Source organism: Lepisosteus oculatus, chromosome 14, assembly GCF_040954835.1.
Source record: "Lepisosteus oculatus isolate fLepOcu1 chromosome 14, fLepOcu1.hap2, whole genome shotgun sequence".
NCBI lineage: Eukaryota > Metazoa > Chordata > Actinopteri > Semionotiformes > Lepisosteidae > Lepisosteus > Lepisosteus oculatus.
Genome location: NC_090709.1, coordinates 19,430,747 through 19,444,868, shown reverse-complemented (window position 1 = coordinate 19,444,868; position 14,122 = coordinate 19,430,747). Strand labels below are relative to the sequence as shown.

Sequence of the window (14,122 nt, the reverse complement as noted above, 5' to 3'; positions counted from 1 at the left end):
GCTGGCGATAAACCTTTCCTCGATCCTTTGCGGACTTGTAAAACTGTTCCTGATCAGAATAAAAAACGCTCACGCTAATACACAAGCACCCGTGTCTCACCAAAGCTGACAAATAGACGGACAAGCCGCACTGCACGTGTGAACAGGGGAATGAGCGAGCGAGCGGGGATAGGGCGCCTCCTGCGCTTAAAAGCTTACAGCACCTGGTATTCCCAGGCGGTCTCCCATCCAAGTACTAACCAGGCCCATCCCTGTTTAGCTTCCGAGATCAGACGAGATCAGGCGTGCTCAAGGGGGTGTGGCCATAAGCGAGAGTAAGGCTCGCTGGCACCCTTCTTATTGAGAGGACAGCTCCGTCACCTCTTTTACGACGCTGCTTTTTTTCCCTTGCGTTTTTCTCTTCTTCCCACGTTCTCTCTCTTCACTGCCTTCGTCCCCGCTCTATTTCACTTCAGCCTTTCACTCTTGCTTCCTTCCAATGAGGACGGAGCTGCGGGAGAAAGGGCGCTATAGAGGATCGCTGTGGAGAGCTGCTGCTGTGCTTTGACATCTGAGTTCTGTGGAAAACGATCTCAATACAATTCTGAAAAACGCGACTCTCCGAACGCCAGCCAAACAAGTCTCCACATCCGAAGCGCTGTGTCTCTTTTCAGCTGGCGATAAACCTTTCTTCGATCCTTTGCGGACTTGTAAAACTGTTCCTGATCAGAATAAAAAACGCTCACGCTAATACACAAGCACCCGTGTCTCGCCAAAGCTGACAAATAAACAGACGGACAAGCCGCACTTCACGTGTGAACAGGGGAATGAGCGAGCGAGCGGGGATAGGGCGCCTCCTGCGCTTAAAAGCTTACAGCACCTGGTATTCCCAGGCGGTCTCCCATCCAAGTACTAACCAGGCCCATCCCTGTTTAGCTTCCGAGATCAGAGAGATCAGGTGTGCTCAAGGGGGTGTGGCCGTAAGCGAGAGCAAAGCTCGCTGGCACCCTTCTTATTGAGAGGACAGCTCCGTCACCTCTTTTACGACGCTGCTTTTTTTCCCTTGCGTTTTTCTCTTCTTCCCACGTTCTCTCTCTTCACTGCCTTCTTCCCCGCTCTATTTCACTTCAGCCTTTCACTCTTGCTTCCTTCCAATGAGGACGGAGCTGCGGGAGATAGGGCGCTATAGAGGATCGCTGTGGAGAGCTGCTGCTGTGCTTTGACATCTGAGCTCTGTGGAAAACGATCTCAATACAATTCTGAAAAACGCGACTCTCCGAACGCCAGCCGAACAAGTCTCCACAGCCGAAGCGCTGTGTCTCTTTTCAGCTGGCGATAAACCTTTCTTCGATCCTTTGCGGACTTGTAAAACTGTACCTGATCAGAATAAAAAACGCTCACGCTAATACACAAGCACCCGTGTCTCGCCAAAGCTGACAAATAAACAGACGGACAAGCCGCACTGCACGTGTGATCAGGGGAATGAGCGAGCGAGCGGGGATAGGGCGCCTCCTGCGCTTAAAAGCTTACAGCACCTGGTATTCCCAGGCGGTCTCCCATCCAAGTACTAACCAGGCCCATCCCTGTTTAGCTTCCGAGTTCAGACAAGATCAGGTGTGCTCAAGGGGGTGTGGCCGTAAGCGAGAGCAAGGCTCGCTGGCACCCTTCTTATTGAGAGGACAGCTCCGTCACCTCTTTTATGACGCTGCTTTTTTTCCCTTGCGTTTTTCTCTTCTTCCCACGTTCTCTCTCTTCACTGCCTTCGTCCCCGCTCTATTTCACTTCAGCCTTTCACTCTTGCTTCCTTCCAATGAGGACGGAGCTGCGGGAGAAAGGGCGCTATAGAGGATCGCTGTGGAGAGCTGCTGCTGTGCTTTGACATCTGAGCTCTGTGGAAAACGATCTCAATACAATTCTGAAAAACGCGACTCTCCGAACGCCAGCCGAACAAGTCTCCACAGCCGAAGCGCTGTGTCTCTTTTCAGCTGGCGATAAACCTTTCTTCGATCTTTTGCGGACTTGTAAAACTGTTCCTGATCAGAATAAAAAACGCTCACGCTAATACACAAGCACCCGCGTCTCGCCAAAGCTGACAAATAAACAGACGGACAAGCCGCACTGCACGTGTGAACAGGGGAATGAGCGAGGGAGCGGGGATAGGGCGCCTCCTGCGCTTAAAAGCTTACAGCACCTGGTATTCCCAGGCGGTCTCCCATCCAAGTACTAACCAGGCCCATCCCTGTTTAGCTTCCGAGATCAGACGAGATCAGGCGTGCTCAAGGGGGTGTGGCCGTAAGCAAGAGCAAGGCTCGCTGGCACCCTTCTTATTGAGAGGACAGCTCTGTCACCTCTTTTACGACGCTGCATTTTTTCCCTTGCGTTTTTCTCTTCTTCCCACGTTCTCTCTCTTCACTGCCTTCGTCCCCGCTCTATTTCACTTCAGCCTTTCACTTTTGCTTCCTTCCAATGAGGACGGAGCTGCGGGAGAAAGGGCGCTATAGAGGATCGCTGTGGAGAGCTGCTGCTGTGCTTTGACATCTGAGCTCTGTGGAAAACGATCTCAATACAATTCTGAAAAACGCGACTCTCCGAACGCCAGCCGAACAAGTCTCCACAGCCGAAGCGCTGTGTCTCTTTTCAGCTGGCGATAAACCTTTCCTCGATCCTTTGCGGACTTGTAAAACTGTTCCTGATCAGAATAAAAAACGCTCACGCTAATACACAAGCACCCGTGTCTCGCCAAAGCTGTCAAATAAACAGACGGACAAGCCGCACTGCACGTGTGAACAGGGGAATGAGCGAGCGAGCGGGGATAGGGCGCCTCCTGCGCTTAAAAGCTTACAGCACCTGGTATTCCCAGGCGGTCTCCCATCCAAGTACTAACCAGGCCCATCCCTGTTTAGCTTCCGAGATCAGACGAGATCAGGCGTGCTCAAGGGGGTGTGGCCGTAAGCGAGAGCAAGGCTCGCTGGCACCCCTCTTATTGAGAGGACAGCTCCGTCACCTCTTTTACGACGCTGCTTTTTTTCCCTTGCGTTTTTCTCTTCTTCCCACGTTCTCTCTCTTCACTGCCTTCGTCCCCGCTCTATTTCACTTCAGCCTTTCACTCTTGCTTCCTTCCAATGAGGACGGAGCTGCGGGAGAAAGGGCGCTATAGAGGATCGCTGTGGAGAGCTGCTGCTGTGCTTTGACATCCGAGCTCTGTGGAAAACGATCTCAATACAATTCTGAAAAACGCGACTCTCCGAACGCCAGCCGAACAAGTCTCCACAGCCTAAGCGCTGTGTCTCTTTTCAGCTGGCGATAAACCTTTCCTCGATCCTTTGCGGACTTGTAAAACTGTTCCTGATCAGAATAAAAAACGCTCACGCTAATACACAAGCACCCGTGTCTCACCAAAGCTGACAAATAGACGGACAAGCCGCACTGCACGTGTGAACAGGGGAATGAGCGAGCGAGCGGGGATAGGGCGCCTCCTGCGCTTAAAAGCTTACAGCACCTGGCATTCCCAGGCGGTCTCCCATCCAAGTACTAACCAGGCCCATCCCTGTTTAGCTTCCGAGATCAGACGAGATCAGGCGTGCTCAAGGGGGTGTGGCCATAAGCGAGAGCAAGGCTCGCTGGCACCCTTCTTATTGAGAGGACAGCTCCGTCACCTCTTTTACGACGCTGCTTTTTTTCCCTTGCGTTTTTCTCTTCTTCCCACGTTCTCTCTCTTCACTGCCTTCGTCCCCGCTCTATTTCACTTCAGCCTTTCACTCTTGCTTCCTTCCAATGAGGACGGAGCTGCGGGAGAAAGGGCGCTATAGAGGATCGCTGTGGAGAGCTGCTGCTGTGCTTTGACATCTGAGTTCTGTGGAAAACGATCTCAATACAATTCTGAAAAACGCGACTCTCCGAACGCCAGCCAAACAAGTCTCCACAGCCGAAGCGCTGTGTCTCTTTTCAGCTGGCGATAAACCTTTCTTCGATCCTTTGCGGACTTGTAAAACTGTTCCTGATCAGAATAAAAAACGCTCACGCTAATACACAAGCACCCGTGTCTCGCCAAAGCTGACAAATAAACAGACGGACAAGCCGCACTGCACGTGTGAACAGGGGAATGAGCGAGCGAGCGGGGATAGGGCGCCTCCTGCGCTTAAAAGCTTACAGCACCTGGTATTCCCAGGCGGTCTCCCATCCAAGTACTAACCAGGCCCATCCCTGTTTAGCTTCCGAGATCAGAGAGATCAGGTGTGCTCAAGGGGGTGTGGCCGTAAGCGAGAGCAAAGCTCGCTGGCACCCTTCTTATTGAGAGGACAGCTCCGTCACCTCTTTTACGACGCTGCTTTTTTTCCCTTGCGTTTTTCTCTTCTTCCCACGTTCTCTCTCTTCACTGCCTTCTTCCCCGCTCTATTTCACTTCAGCCTTTCACTCTTGCTTCCTTCCAATGAGGACGGAGCTGCGGGAGAAAGGGCGCTATAGAGGATCGCTGTGGAGAGCTGCTGCTGTGCTTTGACATCTGAGCTCTATGGAAAACGATCTCAATACAATTCTGAAAAACGCGACTCTCCGAACGCCAGCCGAACAAGTCTCCACAGCCGAAGCGCTGTGTCTCTTTTCAGCTGGCGATAAACCTTTCCTCGATCCTTTGCGGACTTTTAAAACTGTTCCTGATCAGAATAAAAAACGCTCACGCTAATACACAAGCACCCGTGTCTCGCCAAAGCTGACAAATAAACAGACGGACAAGCCGCACTGCACGTGTGAACAGGGGAATGAGCGAGCGAGCGGGGATAGGGCGCCTCCTGCGCTTAAAAGCTTACAGCACCTGGTATTCCCAGGCGGTCTCCCATCCAAGTACTAACCAGGCCCATCCCTGTTTAGCTTCCGAGATCAGACGAGATCAGGCGTGCTCAAGGGGGTGTGGCCGTAAGAGAGAGCAAGGCTCGCTGGCACCCTTCTTATTGAGAGGACAGCTCCGTCACCTCTTTTACGACGCTGCTCTTTTTCCCTTGCGTTTTTCTCTTCTTCCCACGTTCTCTCTCTTCACTGCCTTCGTCCCCGCTCTATTTCACTTCAGCCTTTCACTCTTGCTTCCTTCCAATGAGGACGGAGCTGCGGGAGATAGGGCGCTATAGAGGATCGCTGTGGAGAGCTGCTGCTGTGCTTTGACATCTGAGCTCTGTGGAAAACGATCTCAATACAATTCTGAAAAACGCGACTCTCCGAACGCCAGCCGAACAAGTCTCCACAGCCGAAGCGCTGTGTCTCTTTTCAGCTGGCGATAAACCTTTCCTCGATCCTTTGCGGACTTGTAAAACTGTTCCTGATCAGAATAAAAAACGCTCACGCTAATACACAAGCACCCGTGTCTCGCCAAAGCTGACAAATAAAGAGACGGACAAGCCGCACTGCACGTGTGAACAGGGGAATGAGCGAGCGAGCGGGGATAGGGCGCCACCTGCGCTTAAAAGCTTACAGCACCTGGTATTCCCAGGCGGTCTCCCATCCAAGTACTAACCAGGCCCATCCCTGTTTAGCTTCCGAGATCAGACGAGATCAGGCGTGCTCAAGGTGGTGTGGCCGTAAGCGAGAGCAAGGCTCGCTGGCACCCTTCTTATTGAGAGGACAGCTCCGTCACCTCTTTTACGACGCTGCTTTTTTTCCCTTGCGTTTTTCTCTTCTTCCCACGTTCTCTCTCTTCACTGCCTTCGTCCCCGCTCTATTTCACTTCAGCCTTTCACTCTTGCTTCCTTCCAAAGAGGACGGAGCTGCGGGAGAAAGGGCGCTATAGAGGATCGCTGTGGAGAGCTGCTGCTGTGCTTTGACATCTGAGCTCTGTGGAAAACGATCTCAATACAATTCTGAAAAACGCGACTCTCCGAACGCCAGCCGAACAAGTCTCCACAGCCGAAGCGCTGTGTCTCTTTTCAGCTGGCGATAAACCTTTCCTCGATCCTTTGCGGACTTGTAAAACTGTTCCTGATCAGAATAAAAAACGCTCACGCTAATACACAAGCACCCGTGTCTCGCCAAAGCTGACAAATAAACAGACGGACAAGCCGCACTGCACGTGTGAACAGGGGAATGAGCGAGCGAGCGGGGATAGGGCGCCTCCTGCGCTTAAAAGCTTACAGCACCTGGTATTCCCAGGCGGTCTCCCATCCAAGTACTAACCAGGCCCATCCCTGTTTAGCTTCCGAGATCAGACGAGATCAGGCGTGCTCAAGGGGGTGTGGCCGTAAGCGAGAGCAAGGCTCGCTGGCACCCTTCTTATTGAGAGGACAGCTCCGTCACCTCTTTTACGACGCTGCTTTTTTTCCCTTGCGTTTTTCTCTTCTTCCCACGTTCTCTCTCTTCACTGCCTTCGTCCCCGCTCTATTTCACTTCAGCCTTTCACTCTTGCTTCCTTCCAATGAGGACGGAGCTGCGGGAGAAAGGGCGCTATAGAGGATCGCTGTGGAGAGCTGCTGCTGTGCTTTGACATCTGAGCTCTGTGGAAAACGATCTCAATACAATTCTGAAAAACGCGACTCTCCGAACGCCAGCTGAACAAGTCTCCACAGCCGAAGCGCTGTGTCTCTTTTCAGCTGGCGATAAACCTTTCTTCGATCCTTTGCGGACTTGTAAAACTGTTCCTGATCAGAATAAAAAACGCTCACGCTAATACACAAGCACCCGTGTCTCGCCAAAGCTGACAAATAAACAGACGGACAAGCCGCACTGCACGTGTGAACAGGGGAATGAGCGAGCGAGCGGGGATAGGGCGCCTCCTGCGCTTAAAAGCTTACAGCACCTGGTATTCCCAGGCGGTCTCCCATCCAAGTACTAACCAGGCCCATCCCTGTTTAGCGTCCGAGATCAGACGAGATCAGGCGTGCTCAAGGGGGTGTGGCCGTAAGCGAGAGCAAGGTTCGCTGGCACCCTTCTTATTGAGAGGACAGCTCCGTCACCTCTTTTACAACGCTACTTTTTTTCCCTTGCGTTTTTCTCTTCTTCCCACGTTCTCTCTCTTCACTGCCTTCGTCAACACTCTATTTCACTTCAGCCTTTCACTCTTGCTTCCTTCCAATGAGGACGGAGCTGCGGGAGAAAGGGCGCTATAGAGGATCGCTGTGGAGAGCTGCTGCTGTGCTTTGACATCTGAGCTCTGTGGAAAACGATCTCAATACAATTCTGAAAAACGCGACTCTCCGAACGCCAGCCGAACAAGTCTCCACAGCCGAAGCGCTGTGTCTCTTTTCAGCTGGCGATAAACCTTTCCTCGATCCTTTGCGGACTTGTAAAACTGTTCCTGATCAGAATAAAAAACGCTCACGCTAATACACAAGCACCCGTGTCTCGCCAAAGCTGACAAATAAACAGACGGACAAGCCGCACTGCACGTGTGAACAGGGGAATGAGCGAGCGAGCGGGGATAGGGCGCCTCCTGCGCTTAAAAGCTTACAGCACCTGGTATTCCCAGGCGGTCTCCCATCCAATTACTAACCAGGCCCATCCCTGTTTAGATTCCAAGATCAGACGAGATCAGGCGTGCTCAAGGGGGTGTGGCCATAAGCGAGAGCAAGGCTCGCTGGCACACTTCTTATTGAGAGGACAGCTCCGTCACCTCTTTTACGACGCTGCTTTTCATCCCTTGCGTTTTTCTCTTCTTCCCACATTCTCTCTCTTCACTGCCTTCGTCCCCGCTCTGTTTCACTTCAGCCTTTCACTCTTGCTTCCTTCCAATGAGGACGGAGCTGCGGGAGAAAGGGCGCTATAGAGGATCGCTGTGGAGAGCTGCTGCTGTGCTTTGACATCTGAGCTCTGTGGAAAACGATCTCAATACAATTCTGAAAAACGCGACTCTCCGAACGCCAGCCGAACAAGTCTCCACAGCCGAAGCGCTGTGTCTCTTTTCAGCTGGCGATAAACCTTTCGTCGATCCTTTGCGGACTTGTTAAACTGTTCATGATCAGAATAAAAAACGCTCACGCTAATACACAAGCACCCGTGTCTCGCCAAAGCTGACAAATAAACAGACGGACAAGCCGCACTGCACGTGTGAACAGGGGAATGAGCGAGAGAGCAGGGATAGGGCGCCTCCTGCGCTTAAAAGCTTACAGCACCTGGTATTCCCAGGCGGTCTCCCATCCAAGTACTAACCAGGCCCATCCCTGTTTAGCTTCCGAGATCAGACGAGATCAGGCGTGCTCAAGGGGGTGTGGCCATAAACGAGAGCAAGGCTCGCTGGCACCCTTCTTATTGAGAGGACAGCTCCGTCACCTCTTTTATGACGCTGCTTTTTTTCCCTTGCGTTTTTCTCTTCTTCCCACGTTCTCTCTCTTCACTGCCTTAGTCCCCGCTCTATATCACTTCAGCCTTTCACTCTTGCTTCCTTCCAATGAGGACGGAGCTGCGGGAGATAGGGCGCTATAGAGGATCGCTGTGGAGAGCTGCTGCTGTGCTTTGACATCTGAGCTCTGTGGAAAACGATCTCAATACAATTCTGAAAAACGCAACTCTCCGAACGCCAGCCGAACAAGTCTCCACAGCCAAAGCGCTGTGTCTCTTTTCAGCTGGCGATAAACCTTTCCTCGATCCTTTGCGGACTTGTTAAACTGTTCCTGATCAGAATAAAAAACGCTCACGCTAATACACAAGCACCCGTGTCTCGCCAAAGCTGACAAATAAACAGACGGACAAGCCGCACTGCACGTGTGAACAGGGGAATGAGCCAGCGAGCGGGAATAGGGCGCCTCCTGCGCTTAAAAGCTTACAGCACCTGGTATTCCCAGGCGGTCTCCCATCCAAGTACTAACCAGGCCCATCCCTGTTTAGCTTCCGAGATCAGGCGTGCTCAAGGGGGTGTGGCCGCAAGCGAGAGCAAGGCTCGCTGGCACCCTTCTTATTGAGAGGACAGCTCCGTCACCTCTTTTACGACGCTGCTTTTTTCCCTTGCGTTTTTCTCTTCTTTCCACGTTCTCTCTCTTCACTGCCTTCGTCCCCGCTCTATTTCACTTCAGCCTTTCACTCTTGCTTCCTTCCAATGAGGACGGAGCTGCGGGAGAAAGGGCGCTATAGAGGATCGCTGTGGAGAGCTGCTGCTGTGCTTTGACATCTGAGCTCTGTGGAAAACGATCTCAATACAATTCTGAAAAACGCGACTCTCCGAACGCCAGCCGAACAAGTCTCCACAGCCGAAGCGCTGTGTCTCTTTTCAGCTGGCGATAAACCTTTCCTCGATCCTTTGCGGACTTGTAAAACTGTTCCTGATCAGAATAAAAAACGCTCACGCTAATACACAAGCACCCGTGTCTCGCCAAAGCTGAGAAATAAACAGACGGACAAGCCGCACTGCACGTGTGAACAGGGGAATGAGCGAGGGAGCGGGGATAGGGCGCCTCCTGCGCTTAAAAGCTTACAGCACCTGGTATTCCCAGGCGGTCTCCCATCCAAGTACTAACCAGGCCCATCCCTGTTTAGCTTCCGAGATCAGACGAGATCAGGCGTGCTCAAGGGGGTGTGGCCGTAAGCAAGAGCAAGGCTCGCTGGCACCCTTCTTATTGAGAGGACAGCTCTGTCACCTCTTTTACGACGCTGCATTTTTTCCCTTGCGTTTTTCTCTTCTTCCCACGTTCTCTCTCTTCACTGCCTTCGTCCCCGCTCTATTTCACTTCAGCCTTTCACTTTTGCTTCCTTCCAATGAGGACGGAGCTGCGGGAGAAAGGGCGCTATAGAGGATCGCTGTGGAGAGCTGCTGCTGTGCTTTGACATCTGAGCTCTGTGGAAAACGATCTCAATACAATTCTGAAAAACGCGACTCTCCGAACGCCAGCCGAACAAGTCTCCACAGCCGAAGCGCTGTGTCTCTTTTCAGCTGGCGATAAACCTTTCCTCGATCCTTTGCGGACTTGTAAAACTGTTCCTGATCAGAATAAAAAACGCGCACGCTAATACACAAGCACCCGTGTCTCGCCAAAGCTGACAAATAAACAGACGGACAAGCCGCACTGCACGTGTGAACAGGGGAATGAGCGAGCGAGCGGGGATAGGGCGCCTCCTGCGCTTAAAAGCTTACAGCACCTGGTATTCCCAGGCGGTCTCCCATCCAAGTACTAACCAGGCCCATCCCTGTTTAGCTTCCGAGATCAGACGAGATCAGGCGTGCTGAAGGGGGTGTGGCCATAAGCGAGAGCAAGGCTCGCTGGCACCCTTCTTATTGAGAGGACAGCTCCGTCACCTCTTTTACGACGCTGCTTTTTTTCCCTTGCGTTTTTCTCTTCTTCCCACGTTCTCTCTCTTCACTGCCTTCGTCCCCGCTCTATTTCACTTCAGCCTTTCACTCTTGCTTCCTTCCAATGAGGACGGAGCTGCGGGAGAAAGGGCGCTATAGAGGATCGCTGTGGAGAGCTGCTGCTGTGCTTTGACATCTGAGCTCTGTGGAAAACGATCTCAATACAATTCTGAAAAACGCGACTCTCCGAACGCCAGCCGAACAAGTCTCCTTTGCCGAAGCGCTGTGTCTCTTTTCAGCTGGCGATAAACCTTTCCTCGATCCTTTGCGGACTTGTAAAACTGTTCCTGATCAGAATAAAAAACGCTCACGCTAATACACAAGCACCCCTGTCTCGCCAAAGCTGACAAATAAACAGACGGACAAGCCGCACTGCACGTGTGAACAGGGGAATGAGCGAGCGAGCGGGGATAGGGCGCCTCCTGCGCTTAAAAGCTTACAGCACCTGGTATTCCCAGGCGGTCTTCCATCCAAGTACTAACCAGGCCCATCCCTGTTTAGCTTCCGAGATCAGACGAGATCAGGTGTGCTCAAGGGGGTGTGGCCGTAAGCGAGAGCAAGGCTCGCTGGCACCCTTCTTATTGAGAGGACAGCTCCGTCACCTCTTTTACGACGCTGCTTTTTTTCCCTTGCGTTTTTCTCTTCTTCCCACGTTCTCTCTCTTCACTGCCTTCGTCCCCGCTCTATTTCACTTCAGCCTTTCACTCTTGCTTCCTTCCAATGAGGACGGAGCTGCGGGAGAAAGGGCGCTATAGAGGATCGCTGTGGAGAGCTGCTGCTGTGCTTTGACATCTGAGCTCTGTGGAAAACGATCTCAATACAATTCTGAAAAACGCGACTCTCCGAACGCCAGCCGAACAAGTCTCCACAGCAGAAGCGCTGTGTCTGTTTTCAGCTGGCGATAAACCTTTCCTCGATCCTTTGCGGACTTGTAAAACTGTTCCTGATCAGAATAAAAAACGCTCACGCTAATACACAAGCACCCGTGTCTCGCCAAAGCTGACAAATAAACAGACGGACAAGCCGCACTGCACGTGTGAACAGGGGAATGAGCGAGCGAGCGGGGATAGGGCGCCTCCTGCGCTTAAAAGCTTGCAGCACCTAGTATTCCCAGGCGGTCTCCCATCCAAGTACTAACCAGGCCCATCCCTGTTTAGCTTCCGAGATCAGACGAGATCAGGTGTGCTCAAGGGGGTGTGGCCGTAAGCGAGAGCAAGGCTCGCTGGCACCCTTCTTATTGAGAGGACAGCTCCGTCACCTCTTTTACGACGCTGCTTTTTTTCCCTTGCGTTTTTCTCTTCTTCCCACGTTCTCTCTCTTCACTGCCTTCGTCCCCGCTCTATTTCACTTCAGCCTTTCACTCTTGCTTCCTTCCAATGAGGACGGAGCTGCGGGAGAAAGGGCGCTATAGAGGATCGCTGTGGAGAGCTGCTGCTGTGCTTTGACATCTGAGCTCTGTGGAAAACGATCTCAATACAATTCTGAAAAACGCGACTCTCCGAACGCCAGCCGAACAAGTCTCCACAGCCGAAGCGCTGTGTCTCTATTCAGCTGGCGATAAACCTTCCCTCGATTCTTTGCGGACTTGTTAAACTGTTCCTGATCAGAATAAAAAACGCTCACGCTAATACACAAGCACCCGTGTCTCGCCAAAGCTGACAAATAAACAGACGGACAAGCCGCACTGCACGTGTGAACAGGGGAATGAGCGAGCGAGCGGGGATAGGGCGCCTCCTGCGCTTAAAAGCTTACAGCACCTGGTATTCCCAGGCGGTCTCCCATCCAAGTACTAACCAGGCCCATCCCTGTTTAGCTTCCGAGATCAGACGAGATCAGGCGTGCTCAAGGGGGTGTGGCCGTAAGCGAGAGCAAGGCTCGCTGGCACCCTTCTTATTGAGAGGACAGCTCCGTCACCTCTTTTACGACGCTGCTTTTTTTCCCTTGCGTTTTTCTCTTCTTCCCACGTTCTCTCTCTTCACTGCCTTCGTCCCCGCTCTATTTCACTTCAGCCTTTCACTCTTGCTTCCTTCCAATGAGGACGGAGCTGCGGGAGAAAGGGCGCTATAGAGGATCGCTGTGGAGAGCTGCTGCTGTGCTTTGACATCTGAGCTCTGTGGAAAACGATCTCAATACAATTCTGAAAAACGCGACTCTCCGAACGCCAGCCGAACAGGTCTCCACAGCCGAAGCGCTGTGTCTCTATTCAGCTGGCGATAAACCTTCCCTCGATTCTTTGCGGACTTGTTAAACTGTTCCTGATCAGAATAAAAAACGCTCACGCTAATACACAAGCACCCGTGTCTCGCCAAAGCTGACAAATAAACAGACGGACAAGCCGCACTGCACGTGTGAACAGGGGAATGAGCGAGCGAGCGGGGATAGGGCGCCTCCTGCGCTTAAAAGCTTACAGCACCTGGGATTCCCAGGCGGTCTCCCATCCAAGTACTAACCAGGCCCATCCCTGTTTAGCTTCCGAGATCAGACGAGATCAGGCGTGCTCAAGGGGGTGTGGCCGTAAGCGAGAGCAAGGCTCGCTGGCACCCTTCTTATTGAGAGGACAGCTCCGTCACCTCTTTTACGACGCTGCTTTTTTTCCCTTGCGTTTTTCTCTTCTTCCCACGTTCTCTCTCTTCACTGCCTTCGTCCCCGCTCTATTTCACTTCAGCCTTTCACTCTTGCTTCCTTCCAATGAGGACGGAGCTGCGGGAGAAAGGGCGCTATAGAGGATCGCTGTGGAGAGCTGCTGCTGTGCTTTGACATCTGAGCTCTGTGGAAAACGATCTCAATACAATTCTGAAAAACGCGACTCTCCGAACGCCAGCCGAACAAGTCTCCACAGCCGAAGCGCTGTGTCTCTTTTCAGCTGGCGATAAACCTTTCCTCGATCCTTTGCGGACTTGTAAAACTGTTCCTGATCAGAATAAAAAACGCTCACGCTAATACACAAGCACCCGTGTCTCGCCAAAGCTGACAAATAAACAGACGGACAAGCCGCACTGCACGTGTGAACAGGGGAATGAGCGAGCGAGCGGGGATAGGGCGCCTCCTGCGCTTAAAAGCTTACAGCACCTGGTATTCCCAGGCGGTCTCCCATCCAAGTACTAACCAGGCCCATCCCTGTTTAGCTTCCGAGATCAGACAAGATCAGGCGTGCTCAAGGGGGTGTGGCCGTAAGCGAGAGCAAGGCTCGCTGGCACCCTTCTTATTGAGAGGACAGCTCTGTCACCTCTTTTACGACGCTGCTTTTTTTCCCTTGCGTTTTTCTCTTCTTCCCACGTTCTCTCTCTTCACTGCCTTCGTCCCCGCTCTATTTCACTTCAGCCTTTCACTCTTGCTTCCTTCCAATGAGGACGGAGCTGCGGGAGAAAGGGCGCTATAGAGGATCGCTGTGGAGAGCTGCTGCTGTGCTTTGACATCTGAGCTCTGTGGAAAACGATCTCAATACAATTCTGAAAAACGCGACTCTCCGAACGCCAGCCGAACAAGTCTCCACAGCTGATGCGCTGTGTCTCTTTTCAGCTGGCGATAAACCTTTCCTCGATCCTTTGCGGACTTGTAAAACTGTTCCTGATCAGAATAAAAAACGCTCACGCTAATACACAAGCACCCGTGTCTCGCCAAAGCTGACAAATAAACAGACGGACAAGCCGCACTGCACGTGTGAACAGGGGAATGAGCGAGCGAGCGGGGATAGGGCGCCTCCTGCGCTTAAACACTTACAGCACCTGGTATTCCCGGGCGGTCTCCCATCCAAGTACTAACCAGGCCCATCCCTGTTTAGCTTCCGAGATCAGACGAGATCAGGTGTGCTCAAGGGGGTGTGGCCGTAAGCGAGAGCAGGGCTCGCTGGCACCCTTCTTATTGAGAGGACAGCTCCGTCACCTC

General features: G+C 52.4%; 18 non-coding genes and 4 pseudogenes across 18 annotated transcripts; all 22 read right to left on the bottom strand.

Moving 5' to 3' along the window:
- Positions 1 to 191: 191 nt before the first annotated feature.
- On the bottom strand, positions 192 to 310 carry LOC138245153 (5S ribosomal RNA). Its single transcript, XR_011193767.1, has one exon. It is a non-coding gene; the product is annotated as a 5S ribosomal RNA (ribosomal RNA).
- A 537-nt stretch (positions 311 to 847) lies between these two features.
- Positions 848 to 965, bottom strand: LOC138217785 (5S ribosomal RNA; annotated as a pseudogene).
- Positions 966 to 1,502: 537 nt separating this feature from the next.
- On the bottom strand, positions 1,503 to 1,621 carry LOC138244893 (5S ribosomal RNA). The gene has a single exon (XR_011193508.1). It is a non-coding gene; the product is annotated as a 5S ribosomal RNA (ribosomal RNA).
- A 537-nt stretch (positions 1,622 to 2,158) lies between these two features.
- On the bottom strand, positions 2,159 to 2,277 carry LOC138244059 (5S ribosomal RNA). Its single transcript, XR_011192673.1, has one exon. It is a non-coding gene; the product is annotated as a 5S ribosomal RNA (ribosomal RNA).
- Positions 2,278 to 2,814: 537 nt separating this feature from the next.
- Positions 2,815 to 2,933, bottom strand: LOC138244058 (5S ribosomal RNA). Its single transcript, XR_011192672.1, has one exon. It is a non-coding gene; the product is annotated as a 5S ribosomal RNA (ribosomal RNA).
- Positions 2,934 to 3,466: 533 nt separating this feature from the next.
- Positions 3,467 to 3,585, bottom strand: LOC138216523 (5S ribosomal RNA). Its single transcript, XR_011180235.1, has one exon. It is a non-coding gene; the product is annotated as a 5S ribosomal RNA (ribosomal RNA).
- A 537-nt stretch (positions 3,586 to 4,122) lies between these two features.
- Positions 4,123 to 4,240, bottom strand: LOC138217784 (5S ribosomal RNA; annotated as a pseudogene).
- A 537-nt stretch (positions 4,241 to 4,777) lies between these two features.
- LOC138216166 (5S ribosomal RNA) lies at positions 4,778 to 4,896 on the bottom strand. The gene has a single exon (XR_011179878.1). It is a non-coding gene; the product is annotated as a 5S ribosomal RNA (ribosomal RNA).
- A 537-nt stretch (positions 4,897 to 5,433) lies between these two features.
- Positions 5,434 to 5,552, bottom strand: LOC138244574 (5S ribosomal RNA). The gene has a single exon (XR_011193189.1). It is a non-coding gene; the product is annotated as a 5S ribosomal RNA (ribosomal RNA).
- Positions 5,553 to 6,089: 537 nt separating this feature from the next.
- Positions 6,090 to 6,208, bottom strand: LOC138244057 (5S ribosomal RNA). Its single transcript, XR_011192671.1, has one exon. It is a non-coding gene; the product is annotated as a 5S ribosomal RNA (ribosomal RNA).
- Positions 6,209 to 6,745: 537 nt separating this feature from the next.
- On the bottom strand, positions 6,746 to 6,864 carry LOC138216304 (5S ribosomal RNA). Its single transcript, XR_011180015.1, has one exon. It is a non-coding gene; the product is annotated as a 5S ribosomal RNA (ribosomal RNA).
- Positions 6,865 to 7,401: 537 nt separating this feature from the next.
- LOC138218826 (5S ribosomal RNA) lies at positions 7,402 to 7,520 on the bottom strand (annotated as a pseudogene).
- A 537-nt stretch (positions 7,521 to 8,057) lies between these two features.
- LOC138216392 (5S ribosomal RNA) lies at positions 8,058 to 8,176 on the bottom strand. The gene has a single exon (XR_011180104.1). It is a non-coding gene; the product is annotated as a 5S ribosomal RNA (ribosomal RNA).
- Positions 8,177 to 8,713: 537 nt separating this feature from the next.
- On the bottom strand, positions 8,714 to 8,822 carry LOC138218972 (5S ribosomal RNA; annotated as a pseudogene).
- Positions 8,823 to 9,358: 536 nt separating this feature from the next.
- On the bottom strand, positions 9,359 to 9,477 carry LOC138244056 (5S ribosomal RNA). The gene has a single exon (XR_011192670.1). It is a non-coding gene; the product is annotated as a 5S ribosomal RNA (ribosomal RNA).
- Positions 9,478 to 10,014: 537 nt separating this feature from the next.
- LOC138217462 (5S ribosomal RNA) lies at positions 10,015 to 10,133 on the bottom strand. Its single transcript, XR_011181174.1, has one exon. It is a non-coding gene; the product is annotated as a 5S ribosomal RNA (ribosomal RNA).
- Positions 10,134 to 10,670: 537 nt separating this feature from the next.
- LOC138244980 (5S ribosomal RNA) lies at positions 10,671 to 10,789 on the bottom strand. Its single transcript, XR_011193597.1, has one exon. It is a non-coding gene; the product is annotated as a 5S ribosomal RNA (ribosomal RNA).
- Positions 10,790 to 11,326: 537 nt separating this feature from the next.
- Positions 11,327 to 11,445, bottom strand: LOC138217300 (5S ribosomal RNA). The gene has a single exon (XR_011181012.1). It is a non-coding gene; the product is annotated as a 5S ribosomal RNA (ribosomal RNA).
- A 537-nt stretch (positions 11,446 to 11,982) lies between these two features.
- LOC138244055 (5S ribosomal RNA) lies at positions 11,983 to 12,101 on the bottom strand. The gene has a single exon (XR_011192669.1). It is a non-coding gene; the product is annotated as a 5S ribosomal RNA (ribosomal RNA).
- Positions 12,102 to 12,638: 537 nt separating this feature from the next.
- LOC138244846 (5S ribosomal RNA) lies at positions 12,639 to 12,757 on the bottom strand. Its single transcript, XR_011193461.1, has one exon. It is a non-coding gene; the product is annotated as a 5S ribosomal RNA (ribosomal RNA).
- Positions 12,758 to 13,294: 537 nt separating this feature from the next.
- On the bottom strand, positions 13,295 to 13,413 carry LOC138216847 (5S ribosomal RNA). The gene has a single exon (XR_011180559.1). It is a non-coding gene; the product is annotated as a 5S ribosomal RNA (ribosomal RNA).
- A 537-nt stretch (positions 13,414 to 13,950) lies between these two features.
- LOC138216578 (5S ribosomal RNA) lies at positions 13,951 to 14,069 on the bottom strand. The gene has a single exon (XR_011180290.1). It is a non-coding gene; the product is annotated as a 5S ribosomal RNA (ribosomal RNA).
- Positions 14,070 to 14,122: the final 53 nt, after the last annotated feature.